This window comes from Trachinotus anak, unplaced genomic scaffold (assembly GCF_046630095.1).
Source record: "Trachinotus anak isolate AG129_WGS33_773 ecotype Australia unplaced genomic scaffold, CSIRO_AGI_Tana_v1 ptg000018l, whole genome shotgun sequence".
In the NCBI taxonomy this organism is placed as follows: Eukaryota; Metazoa; Chordata; class Actinopteri; order Carangiformes; family Carangidae; genus Trachinotus; species Trachinotus anak.
Genome location: NW_027273869.1, coordinates 3,600,130 through 3,613,402, shown reverse-complemented (window position 1 = coordinate 3,613,402; position 13,273 = coordinate 3,600,130). Strand labels below are relative to the sequence as shown.

At 42.3% G+C, this 13,273-nt stretch overlaps 1 protein-coding gene across 5 annotated transcripts in view; it reads left to right on the top strand.

Moving 5' to 3' along the window:
- Positions 1 to 13,273, top strand: part of osbpl8 (oxysterol binding protein-like 8) — a 93,959-nt gene continuing 80,686 nt past the window's right edge. The window contains exons 1-2 of one of the 5 annotated variants that reach the window (XM_071503068.1): positions 1 to 348; positions 11,812 to 11,861. The gene's annotated coding sequence lies outside the window, so the exon portion shown is untranslated. Of the gene's footprint in view, positions 349 to 577; positions 717 to 11,811; positions 11,862 to 13,273 lie in introns of those variants that run through there. The other 4 variants (XM_071503063.1, XM_071503062.1, XM_071503067.1 and 1 more) reach the window with 4 other exon arrangements.

Below are 13,273 nucleotides of genomic sequence, written 5' to 3'. Positions count from 1 at the left end.
TTTCTGTTGCTTTGACCGTTGCCCACTCAAACCCATGACAGAATCGAACAGGCGGGCTAGTGGCTAACAAGTTGACTCAATATCAGTGGTAAATTAACAGTAGAAACCATACCAGTAATTGTGAAGTGACTTTTTTACCGTCCAGACTTTTATTTTGGACCTACATGACGCGACTGCACTGAGCGGGACGCCAGCCCTCACAGGCTGAAGCAGGGAATACCTGCTGATAAACATTCAAACGTCGACAGCTAACAGTTAGCAGACAGACAGACGTCCCCGAGGACTGGCCGACTCTTCCTTCCGCGAACCAGCCAGACAACCCACCGGCAGACCCCCGACGAAGCCAAGGTGAGTGCCACGCAAACAAAAATAAGGGGGGGGGGGGGGGGGGCACAAAATGAACCATCTGCTAAGGTTGATTAAACGCAGCTAGCTTAATTGCTAATTCCTTGTGTGTGTGTCTGTGGCGAGTTGACAGCCGTGACTCTGCAGTCGAGCAGTGCGTACTATTATGTAATAAACCAGGGTTAGCGTTAGCTGAGGCGTAAGTGCAGCAGCTTCTCCATCTCCACAGGCTCCGCTCACGTCTGAGCAGGCTGTCCCAGCTCGTCCCGCAGGGTGAACATTTTGAGGAACAGTCTGTATTTATCGGGGTGTTTAAAGTCAGCGTGTTTGCAGCCGTGCGGGCAGGACGCGAAGTGCCTTGCAGCAAAGTGGTGAGTGGTGAAGCCTGTTCATTTTACATTTCCTGCAACCACATTGTGTCTGGGTGATGTTCGGCTTTGGTGTTCAGCGGTATGTTTCAATAACCATCGTCAGCGCCAGGAAAATACAGCTTTTCCCTGACTTCCCCTGCGGTCTGCATGTTACTCCCTGCTGCAGTGTTGCATGTCTGCAGCCTCTGGTGCTCTGTTACCACTTTCACCTAACAGGAGCCAGGAGCAGAAACAGGAGACTGGCCGGCATCCAGACCTGGTCCTAATTGTGTCAGACAACTGATGCATCCGGTGGATCCTGGCCTGTTATCGGATATCAGATATCAGATATCAGCCTGTCATGTCATCCTCCTGCGAGTTTTCTGAAGCTTTCTCCCTCTGACTTTCTGCCCAGTTGGTGTATTTATGTAGAGAGTGGTTTGTAGTTGGATGCTAACTCTACATATATCAATTCTCTAACACCCCCCTCCATTGGTGTTATAAGAAGCATGAAATTATAATGGAAGCACCAAGTATAACTCGTTTTACTTGGCATGGAAATGCTCAGATCTGAAGACACTGAATCAGTGGCTTTCAAATTTGCAACTAGCCTGGGGTGATTTGAGTTAATGATGAAAACACCCATCTGTATTCTCCTGTCTGTGTACCTGAGCCAGCTTAGGTTCTCTGCCACTCACATACTGTATTTCCATGTTTTCCATCCTCTGCGTATTTGCATAGAAATGAAGGGTAATCCCAGACTTTCCATGACAAACTTTTGTTGAGGTGAGGCGCGCAATCCAGGGTCACAAGGGTGACCAGCTCATTTGTCAGTCAAATGCAGTTTCCATTCAGCCTCTCTCGAAACCACATCTCGTTGTCTGTTCACCTCTCTGGTCGACACACGTCGTTTTAAATTTGAATTCAGAATCTATTTGTGAGCATCAGCAATGTATTAATGCTGACGTAGAGAGATAAACAGAACTGGATTATTATGTTGTTTGTTTGTGCTGTGATGGAAGGAACATACTGAACTAGAAAAGAAAATTGAAATGGTTTAACACAGGGCATCACAACCAGTATGATGATATTATATAAAACAGAGGAATTCAGAAATCATGACATTTTAGAGGCTGAAACCAAAGAATGTCTTGTGTGAAAAACAACTAAAAAAATGAATTAGTTGTCAACATAGAGGCAGATTAGTTTTCTGTTTGGACTGATCCATTAATTGACTAATCTTGGGTGATTGTATAACATGAAAATTTACAATCTAAATACAGAAATTTCCATATTGCAGGAGGGTGTCATGGCATGTGGCCTCTGCTCAGCGTGTATGCTATAATGTATCCTGGGGTTAAAACCAGACATACAGAGTGCTTTTGGCTCATTCTAAACAGTTTGTCATGATGTTAGTAAATATGTTTTGTTTGCAGTAAAAATCTGGTATATTTACCATTTCCTCCACTGTTATTGCTACTTCTTTGGAAGCATTTATGAACACTTATGGCCATGAAAAATAAGATGTTAGTGGAACATTTGCCTTGAGATGCACAGTTACGTTAATGAAGCTGATTAATTATGCCAAGTGCTGGGCTAGATGTCCACATTAGCCTCTACACTTGTTTTTACAGAACTGAAGGGTGTAGTCTTGTCTCCACACTACAGTAGCTTTTGTTTGCCTACTGTTGTTTTATCTGTTTGCTCATGCATGAGAAATCAGATGTCGGTAAAATGAATAGGACAAAATGTCACAAGCAGATTCAACTGCATTTTTTTCCGCCTCCTATTTTCCAATAGTGGTTTGCTTAGCATGAAAGCTTTTTGTCAACGCCACTTTGTTCTGCTTAAAATCTGTTTGCTTTTCCTGATATGAAAAAAAGAGAAAATCTATTGTCTATTATTACCTGTTTTTTCGGTGTATTTTTGACTGTCACTAACCCATGTATTTATTATATCAGTTATTTTGAATACATGGAGATTGTACTTAAGTGCTTACCTAAGCTTCCCACAGAACATTATCTACATGCAAAATAGGCTCCTACAGATGATCAATATTCATATTGAGCATTTCTCAGAGAGAACCTTTTTAGTATTATTTAAATATTTCTATTGTTGTAAATGTTCAGTGAGTAATTTTCCTAATGGAGTGTTGCTCTCCAGTGAAAATGAATCACTCAGTTATACAAAGATAGGCATCTGCCGTCAGGAGCACATGACTGTGACTCGCAGCAGCATGTCTGTGTGCCACCCTTGTCAAATGTCAGTCACTGCGAACTACACTAGCTTTGATTCTCTTATGTAATGAAACCTGTTTCTCTGCCGTGTCATCACTTGGTTTGTGAAATGATGAATTCTATATTGTGCTGAGAAATACTTTGCCTGTTTGAACTGTCACAGACAGATTTCTCGAAGGCTGCTGCGAGACGGGACCTTGTTTGTTTAGTGTATTCTGTCTTGGTGAGGTCTGCATTTGGATCTGAGAGCGGTGCTTTACAGCGGTAAATTAGCTTGTACAGCAGTACCATGGTGATGTATTTACACCTGTTTTGCACACACATATAGGCCTGCCCTTAATATTTAACCAAGTCGATGAGAGTCTTACTCAACCAAATTTTCAGGGGTCAGCTGGTAACAGGAATAAAAAAAATCAAACTCCACAGAAAGTGGCAACATTCAGTCAGTCCCAGACAGACATGCTTTAACAGCTGGTCCCTGTGGTTATTAGATAGTATTTATATATATATGTGAGACAGGAAATCTGTCCCACATACAGCACATATTCCACACAGGAAAAAGTGTGGAATCATTTTATGAGGATAAAGGACCCAAGAAGGCGACATGCAGATTCTTCAGGCAAATGCTCACCTATTATTCATTGACCTCAAATGACCTCTAATGTTTGATAGCCTTGATAGATATGCACTATGTGTTCGTGGGGACTCAGGGAAGCTAAACTATCTCGCTTACTGCACCTTTGTGCATTTTGTGCCCAAGGTGCATTTCTGTCTATATTATGTTGGTGTTACAATTTCATAAGTTGTGTGATGTATTGAAATACATCAACAAAAAAATTCCACTCTCCTTGCTGGTTGTTGCGACACATTCAGAATCATCACCGCTTTTACCGGTGTCATTAACAGCCGGCTTGCTTCACGCACACGCTTGAAAATTTTATATTTTAAAGGCTCATGATTATAGTTTTGTATTTCTTTGTAATGTAGCACAGTGTTAGTCGTGTATCTTATAATATTCTTTCTCAACTGGGAGCTCTAAACATAGATAGTTAAATAATTAAATCAATCAGTGCTTGAATTTCAGTGCGGGATCTAGCTCTAACAATGCAGGACATTTCTACAAACATTTACAGCAATGTCTAAGCCAAACGCTTGCACCCGCATGGCGCTGCATCAGGCAGAGCGACTTCCGCCCTGGACAACACTCTTGTCTGTTAGCCCCCCCCCGCTGCAGCATCTCTCACCAGCATGTTAAGACTTGAAGGCTTGCAAACATGGAGTGATGGCTAAAACGTAAATGTATCATCTGAAGTTGTACCTCTTCTGAAAAAAACAAACAATCCAGAAGGAGCAGTGCAAACAGCAGTGCCTGTGATGTTAAAAATGTTTTTTAAAAAAAACAACACAAAGAGACGACTAGTTGACAAAGAAAGTCTTTGGTTGGGGGGGCAGCCCTACATAAATATATGTACTTTTCATCAGAACATGCTGTAAAAACTGCTGATAGTCAGTCAGCAAATCTTACTAATAGAGGGTATAAGCTCAGAGCTTTGTGAGATAAAGTATGTATTTATACTTCTTAATCACAGTTACAGTCCTTCAGGGGTTTCACAGCAGCCACATGATGACACAGTAAAACAACCCTGGCAACTTGAGGCCCTCACTGGACAAATAGTCACCTGTCAGCACGTCACAAGTCCCACAGCAGCCTCACCTGTCTCTGCCTCCAGACTCAAACACTGTTAGGAGCCATAACAAATACTGTGTTGCTCGCGAAGTTATTGAAATGCCAAGGTTGGTGCATCAGTGCAGGCTAATCTTCCCAGCTGGGACACTCAGGCCACTGGCTGTGGTTTGGCCGATTGGATGCATTTGCTCTGACAAATGCCAGATGTGCTTGAAGTGAGATAGTTGATTCTCACTTCTTGTCAGTGGGGATTTATCCAGCAGTGACACACAAATCAGGTTACATTCTGGCCCACTTTGCCCTAGTGTGTAGTTCATCAGCCTTTGTCACCATCCATGAGAGGGTTAGCTAAGGCTTACCAAAGGAAAACAGCTGTTTTTACTTTAGTGAAACCATATTACTGTGTAATGTCATTTCATTGTCTCAGCCTTCATTATTCTGAGGGGCTCAACTGCTGTTGGCTGTCGCACATCAAACAAAACTAAACAAACATGACTTTAATTTGCACCTGTCTCCTGTGATGACAGGGTTTAGTTAAGCGTGGTTTCTCATGTCGGCAGCTAGAGCCGAAATATTTGCTTATTTGATAAAGGAGCGTGGGCGCGTCAGGCCCTGTGTGAGTGTCTGAGCCGATTAACTTCATTGTCCACCCTCATCAGGCCCCAACACCATCGCTCTGGAAGTGTGGGAACCTTATTACTGCCCACCTGAGCTGCGACTTCTCCCTGCACCACAGTGATATCAGCAGGTTTCTAAGCTACAGAGGCAGCAGCCTTCACTATTAAATACTGCAGGAAACCGTGAACTCCCGGTGGTAGTGGCAAGTAGAGTTCCATAACTCTGGGAATTTAGAGAGACACAAACTCAATTTGTCCAGTCCTTTTTGATCAGGCTACAATAAGACAATTGTGTCATAACTTTGTGTCTGTCAGTGGCAGAATACCATCAGATCTGCTCTGTATTTGGTGTCAGAAGTTCTATTTAGTTTGACTTTGGCTGCAAAACCCTGTGGAAATAAAGACAGTGTGCACCACTGTGGTTGTAGCAGCTGTCCAAGTGGCAGCCACACCACCCATGGAAAATAATTGTCTTGCTCTGTGCAGTGTCACACCTGTGTTTTTGGTGCAATGACTGTAAATAAAGATGGATGACACCACAGTTCCCCAGAAGTGACACAGACTCTGGCTCTAAATGATGTCACCAGCAGGGTTAGAGATTATTTTTAATAATCTTAAACTTTTAATCATCAGGGACAAAACTGCTAAAGCCTGCATACCTACAAACATTTTTTTTTTGGTAGAGATTCATTAGTTATTCAATTAATCAAGTGTTGAGAGACATATCTCTCTCTTCCTTCACCTCTCTCTTCCTTTGGCCTGGTTATTGGACTGGAGATCCTTGACTAACCGTCACACAGGAATCTTGCTGTGCTGCATAACTGTCATTAGCAGCTTCCAGACTCTCAGAAGACGACGCTTCCACCCCAAAAAAACATGTGTAGGACTGTAGCTAATTATAGCAACTGACCACACCTGCAATTATACCGAGCACAATTGTAGGTGTGCCACAGAAGATGTACAACAGGTAAAAACAAACATTGTGGATAAAATGTTTGACGCGTGGCGCAGATGATAACCAGCGAACCAAGTTTTTACGTGAGACATTAAGGTTGAACGACAACAATCCACTGCTGCAGCTTTCTGAAATGATTAACGAAATATGTTGTTTGTTGAATGCAGTTGGGAACAAAGGCACTGGAGTATGCCTTTTCTGTTGCTGTATTACTCTACCATTGTGCCTTGGGCAAAGGTTTTTTTTTTGTAGTTGCCGTAAATATGTTCCTGCAGGAACAAAGAGTATATACATGTCGTAAACAAAAAGAAAGATTATCTCAAAGGGATGTTTGATCAGAACTGCAGGACCAGCTATTTTAGTTTGTGGACAAATTGCAGTTTTTGATATTTTAGTTATGCTCCCATGTGGAGTTATATTGCTGTTTTTTTTTCACAGCTTGCCTTCTTTCTCTCACCATTTTAAAAGAAGATGAAGCTATTTTCCATATCAGACAGCTCTCAGAATGTAGCATGTTTTAAGTTTTCAAAGTGAAAAGCATAAGAATGCTCTTTGAGGGCATTTTCTGTCCTCATGTTAAAGCAGTAATATAACATTTTGTCACCACAGAGCACAGATAAACATCCATGTAGGGGTGGGCGATCTGGCCAAAAAATCACGTGATCCTTTTTTTGGGTAGAATCATAATCCATTATCTGAATCACAGTCTGCATCCTAATTTTGCTCTGATTTTACTGTGAAAGTCCTGAGTGGGAGTTGTAATTCGTATCTTTCGCTGCTTTGATTTCAGATATTAGTCTGCTAGAATTCTTTACCCATAATGCTGTTTACAAATTGTGTCACAACCAATCACACTTTGCTTAGTTCATATGGAAAATTATTTGGACAGTGCTGTTGTTTATGAGGTGCAGGTGCAGTATGTAAGTGTTTTGAAGTGAAAGTTCGGTTGCTGCCCCCGGCTCGTCCGGCCTCGTGTTTCACTCCTCCTGTAGGCAGACTGTAACGCCACCATCTTGTTCTGCTCCAGTGGAGAACTGGTGCTACGCCAAACTCACCGAGGCTGCAGAGCCAGGACTGCCATCACCAGCTGTAGTTAGTGGGCTGGCTGTTCAACCATTAACAATGGTCTGGTTAACAGCGACTGAACTCTTAAAGTTAAGTATCTAAATATAGCAGCTTTTAATGACGCCATCTGTATGATTCATCTGAAAAGTGAATCATATACTAAAATAAGATCCTCCTCGATTTAAGCTCATCAGATCTCCCACCCCTACATCCACGCTCTGCTTTCTAGAGTCCTAATTCACTCAGTCAGACTCCAGAGTCCTGGGCACAGCTGTACCTCTTTTGATGAGCCTGTTTGATGTGGCAGGATGGTGACGCTTTGCTTTGCTGAGCTCATACTCAGAGAGTTCACTATGTTCAGAAAGCACACAGTTTCATATCAAACCAGAACATCAACATTAGGTCAGTATTGCAGGTGTCAGTGTCAGTGCTGTGATGATGGTAAATGCTTTGATAGCAAATAAATAGAGAGCTTTAAGACAGAAGATGTACACTATGTTTTTGTATCTTTATGCCCATCAAGACATTTCCTGGATCTCTTGGCTGAACATGAATAAAAACAAAGTTTGAGTAAGTTTGAAGTTTGAATTTTATCTCTCTTATTTCACTGCTGTGCTGTTCTTATCATCATTTGAAGTGTTTTCTCAAAATTCCTTGAGCCCTATCTCTGTGTAGATATGTTATCTGTTTGGGCCTAACTCTCCACCTGTTCAGGTTGAGCAGGCTTGACTGAGCCTCTGGGTAAAGATCTGCTCTGATAATTGCAGTTAGTGACAGGCTGCCTCCTTCAACAAAGAGATGTTAAACTTTGAGGTGTTGTTGGAGAATTAGGCCTTTGGCTGTGCCCTACCCTCCATCTCACTGTAACCTCGAGCGGAGGTTGTAGTAAGTGTTTGCCGTCCTGACTTCAAAACTGACTCCTCACTACACATTTTTATTTTTTCTAACTGTCTTAATTCTCCATAATCCCCTTAAAGATGACTTTTCAGTGCAGTGGCGTAATCTGCTCACATGGTTCAAGGTCAGATGAACTCCCTGGCCTCTCATTCAAAACCTCATTTGCAGGCAACATTTAGTCAGATCTTGGGAAGTGCTGAGGGAGATGGTTTAGGTTGAATTTTATGCTGAGCCAGAGGAGGGATTGAAGCTTTCTAGGGCAAATAAAATCTTCACTACTGATTAATCTGTTGATTAATTCACAAGCCTGAGGTGATTTCTTCAAAATCTTGTTTTGTCCAACCAACAGTCAAAAACCAAGATTAAAGAAACCAGTAAATATTCACATTTAAGAAGTTGTGACCACATTTGAGGACAATGTCATCAAACCAGTAAATTTTTTTATCAAAAGAAATGCTGATTTTTCTGGTCATATCCTAAAAGTGAAGTCAATCTGTGCATTTTTTGTGAATGCACAAATATACATATGCTCTCCACCTTTTGTTCACCATTTCAAACCATTTTATTCAATAGTTACTGAAGAGAGAAAATAAATTTGCTAATGGTCAGTTAGCAAACTGAGCTAGTCAGCTTATTAGCGTAGCTCAGTCAGACAATAAATTAGCACTGTTTATTTAAAAGACCTTGTACCATTAGGTTGTGTCTGGTAACTACCTGCAGACCATTACTGGAGCAGTTCATGCTCTGAGAGAAGGTTAAAGAAAAGATTCCTCCATTTTGAACTCTTTGGCTCACTGTCCCCTCTGAGGTCAGCTCAGTCAAGATGGCTCGCTGCCAGTCAACAGTGCAGATTTGAAGGTCAAAAGTTTCAGGTTGAAACAAAACCAAACAAAGTTTTGCTGTATTGAATGTTGATGTGATGAGGCTATTATGATGCTAACCTGGCTTTAGAAACATTCTTTAGAATTTGAGAAGGTCAGTTTAATTCCTCGACAAAGTGCTGGTTAACAGATGGGTTTTGGCAGCAACTAATCTTACAAGCAGATGCAGTTATCAAGTTACGACAGTTGCCTAAAAATCCTACGTATAATCCCTTTATTAAATAATCAATTTTAACAATAAAAGTGCATTTATTGAAAGGAGGTCTATATGTGCTGTCTGATCGTCTCCTGCTATCTTAGATGAGTTGCTGCACCCTTTTCTACAACCTGTGAGCCGCAGGCAGGCAGATAGGCCGGTCCAGGCTGATGCTTCACTGCTGGCTTCAAGCTCCATACAACTGTGTAATTCAGTTTAGTGCGATGCATCTATCCGTGGAGAGATAAAGGAGAGAGAGGCAGAACTGTTTTTTTCTTTGCTGCTGGTCAGTGGATGTTTGGATTTTTGAAAGAAAAGAGATAACAAAGAGTCTTTCTAGAGACTCTTTGTTATGTTTGGGGAATTTTAACGTTACAGCAGAATGGATTTTTTTGAATAGATCTGTGTTTTTGTTGTCAGGATGTTTTGGAAACCAGACTGTTTACGTCTTCAGGGGAACAACCCAGAAACCAGTGAAGGATTTCAGTTCATGGAGGTGCTCAGACTTGATTATGGCCATTCATTGAAAAATCATAAAACATCTCTGCCACTGGGCAGCAGTGGTCAGGAAGGGTGAAGGGCTGCATTTTCTAAGCATACATGATGCACAGAGAATGCTGTAAGGCGCTGTGGATAAAATCATCAGATAACCTCCTTCAAATTTCAAATACCATGTGCTGTCATTCATCTTAATCCAAACGCCCAGGGCTATGCATTGCTGTGATAGGGTGTGTGTGTATATGCATGTATATAAGGTGTAGGTGTGTAGTGAAGAATCCTCTCACACAACCTCAGCTCTGACCTGCCTGTTGTAAGGACACTCACAGCTGGGCACTTTTGTCAGCAGCATGTTTCCCCTGCAGCTGGACCAGGACGTACACAACACAATCACAGAGACATCTGTGAACCGACAGCTTGAGGAAAAGACAGCTCATGCTTTTGAACCTCAAATATAAAACAAAGACAGGGTTGTGTTTCATCTTTTCCACCACACTCCTACGCAATTCTTCCACCTTAGTTGCACTTAGTGCCACAAAAGAATAAGCTTTGAGTGCTACCTCGCAGTATTGCAAGCAACTGCTGGGACAGGGTCAGAGCATGATTATACTCCTGCTGTGCTGCACCACAATAATATGGAAGGTTGGTGTAGAAATAGGACATGGGGGAAAAGATGAGGAGGATTCATTTTGATGTTATTAGACACAAGATTTTATTATCTGTGAGTTTAGGATGAGCAGCTTCATGCTGGCTCAGTCCCATGCACACTGCACACCCCCAATGACATGCACACAGAGAGGGCTGTAAAGAGACAGACAGGGTAAAAATGTTATTATTATTATTTCTCCCACTGCTCCTGACGGTCTATTTGACTATGACAGAGGGATCTGTTATCAATGTGTTTGAGAGAGAGAGAGAGCAAGAGAGAAATCAGTGCTTTATAGTGAAATAAGAAATAAGATCATAATATATTCATTTGAAATAGTTAAAAAAAACTGTCAGCAGAGGGATAAGTGCTCTTAATGACCAAGTTTATTTTTGTTTCAAACATTGAGAAAAATCATCAAATATGAACAGTTAACGCAGGCAGTGATACACTGGGTAACAGCCTCTAAGGAGGATGAATTCTCCAGTAAAATGCTGCTGTGGTCCACACTACTGACCTACTGTTTACCACAGTTCCTCCCTCTGAATGAGGTAATTTCAATAACTTTGTCGAGACATCACATGGCTTCAGGAACGGCCAGGAGTTGGGACTGGGTGAAAGAAGCATTAGCTCTAAACCCTCAGAGTTACTTGCCTTGAGTTGACAGCTCCTCTTGGTAATCAGCACACATGTTGCTGTCTTATCTGGGCAGAAAGGATTGCGGTGCAACGGACTGAATCAGACAGATCCCGACTCATCTCATCTCTTTACTAGACGATGGATTAAACAGTTGCCTCACTCTTAAAACATGGCTTTTGCTGTGTGATGTAATGCCACTTCTTTTCCCTGATGCTAATGAGCCTCATATTAAGAAAAGATGCAATAATTTCTTTTGATGGATGCGCTCTTCATTTCGGTGGAGGCGTGGTGCTTCCACTACAAAACACTGCAGAAAAACCTGGTGTTAAAGCAACAGCTACCTGATGGTAAAGCATATTCATGAGACAGGGCTTTATTAGTCTGCTATTCAGATTCAGCTGCACTTATATAAGTATGCCTGCATTTGCTGATACTTTTACTTACACGATTTTTCTGAGAGGGATGATTTCAGTCCCTGAGTTATCTCATGTGTTTAAAATACTGTGTGTGTGTGTGTGTGTGTGTGTGTGTGTGTGTGTGTGTGTGTGTGTTTTTGGCTCTGCTGGGGGTACAGACACTAACATTGAGGTCACATCAGTACTGCGTTGCAGGGAAGGCTCATATAGAGAGCACATTCGTCTGTCGTTGAACGCAGAGCGAGCTCTCACTGCTGCTCGGCCGCTGACACCGGCAGCCCTGCAGCACTAGCCTACATTTCAGAGGAGGAGGGAGAAAAATACGGTGATGTCATCTCTACGTCTCTCTCCCTCCCTCTCTCTCTCTCTTTTCCTCTCTCAGAGGCTGTGTTGTGAATGTAATGGTGCTTTCGCCTGCCCAAGCTGCATGAGGTAGGTCTTCATTTACTCCCCTCCATGTCCACACGTGCATGCTGCATTGGTCTGGCTCCCTCCACGCTTCTGTGTTTTGTGTGTTCCAGTTTAAATTCACTTGATCTAGTCTGCGCGTGATCCTGTGTGTGATAATGTCACTCCTGTGACTTCTTCATGGTGTTTTTAGTTGTGTTTGTATGGAGGGATGCTCCGTTAAGGTAACAGATGCCAATAAATTGAGGTCACATCACGCAGCAGCCTGGTTACGTGTCCCGATCCCCGGCAAGCTGCTCAGAACGTGTCTGGTGTTACACTGCAGCCTGCCAGCCTCGGAATAGACAGTGCTGCCGCTGACAGCACTGTTCATGTAGAGATAATGTCTGTGAGTGTGTCTCCCAGCTCCCCAGTTTTTTCCCACGTGCCATTCTCTCCAAAGGTCGTTCTCGGGTCACAGGAATATCTCCTGCCGCTGTGACCTTTGCACTCTGTCTGCAGATTCTTTAAAATGTAAAATATGAACGATTGTACCTGTAGACTGGATGTGTCAGAATCTCAGCCTCACATCTTTCCTCCCTTTTCTGTTATGCAAGAGCTATCACACACACAGACACATATTATTCAACTCAGGCTGTGTGTGCGTCATACACATTTTCAACGTGCAGCTTTGTAGTGAAGCTGTGGCTTTGTTGTCTCTGTGATTTTTCTTCTCTCTTTCGTCTCTATGGCAGTGATGGTTTTGTGCCAGTCAGTTAAAAATCCGAGCAGCTGCACTGTTTCTCCTCCCAAGGAGGATTCAGTGCTCTAAGGTCACCATCGTCTCCTTGACACCACAGGAGTTCAGACCTTCTTGATCTTCTCCTACTCATCAGCATTACCATCCACACGTCATCCTGATCGATCAGATGGATGGATGTCAGTGAGCGCTGAGTCACCTTGTGGCATTTGAAAGTTTAATACAGTTTTAATTGTGCAAGGTGACGTACTTGGTGGCGTTGCTTCGCATATTGTAGAAAGAAAAGAGAGTCTGTGTCATGTGGGAATTTTGCTGTGCCCACTGTTTTAACACGGGGAACTAATGACAGTCGTCATGAACAAAAATATGAATGCAACACTTTTGTTTTTGCTCCCATTTTTCACAAGTTGAAATCAAAGATGTAAGACGTTTTCTCACCAGGCATCCGTCCCTCAAATTTTCTTCACAAATGTTTTTAAACCTTTGCCAAGATTCACTTGACAGGTGTGGCATATCAAGTTGCTGATTACTCAGCATGACTACTTCACAGGGTGCGTCTCAGGCTGGTCCCAATAAAAGACCACTTTAACATGCAGTTTTCTTTTTCTTACATATATTTAGGCAGTGAAGTGTGTCACAGATGTGAATTTTTTGGGTGGAGGGTGGTGGATCAGAAAATGAGTCACTATCTGGTGTG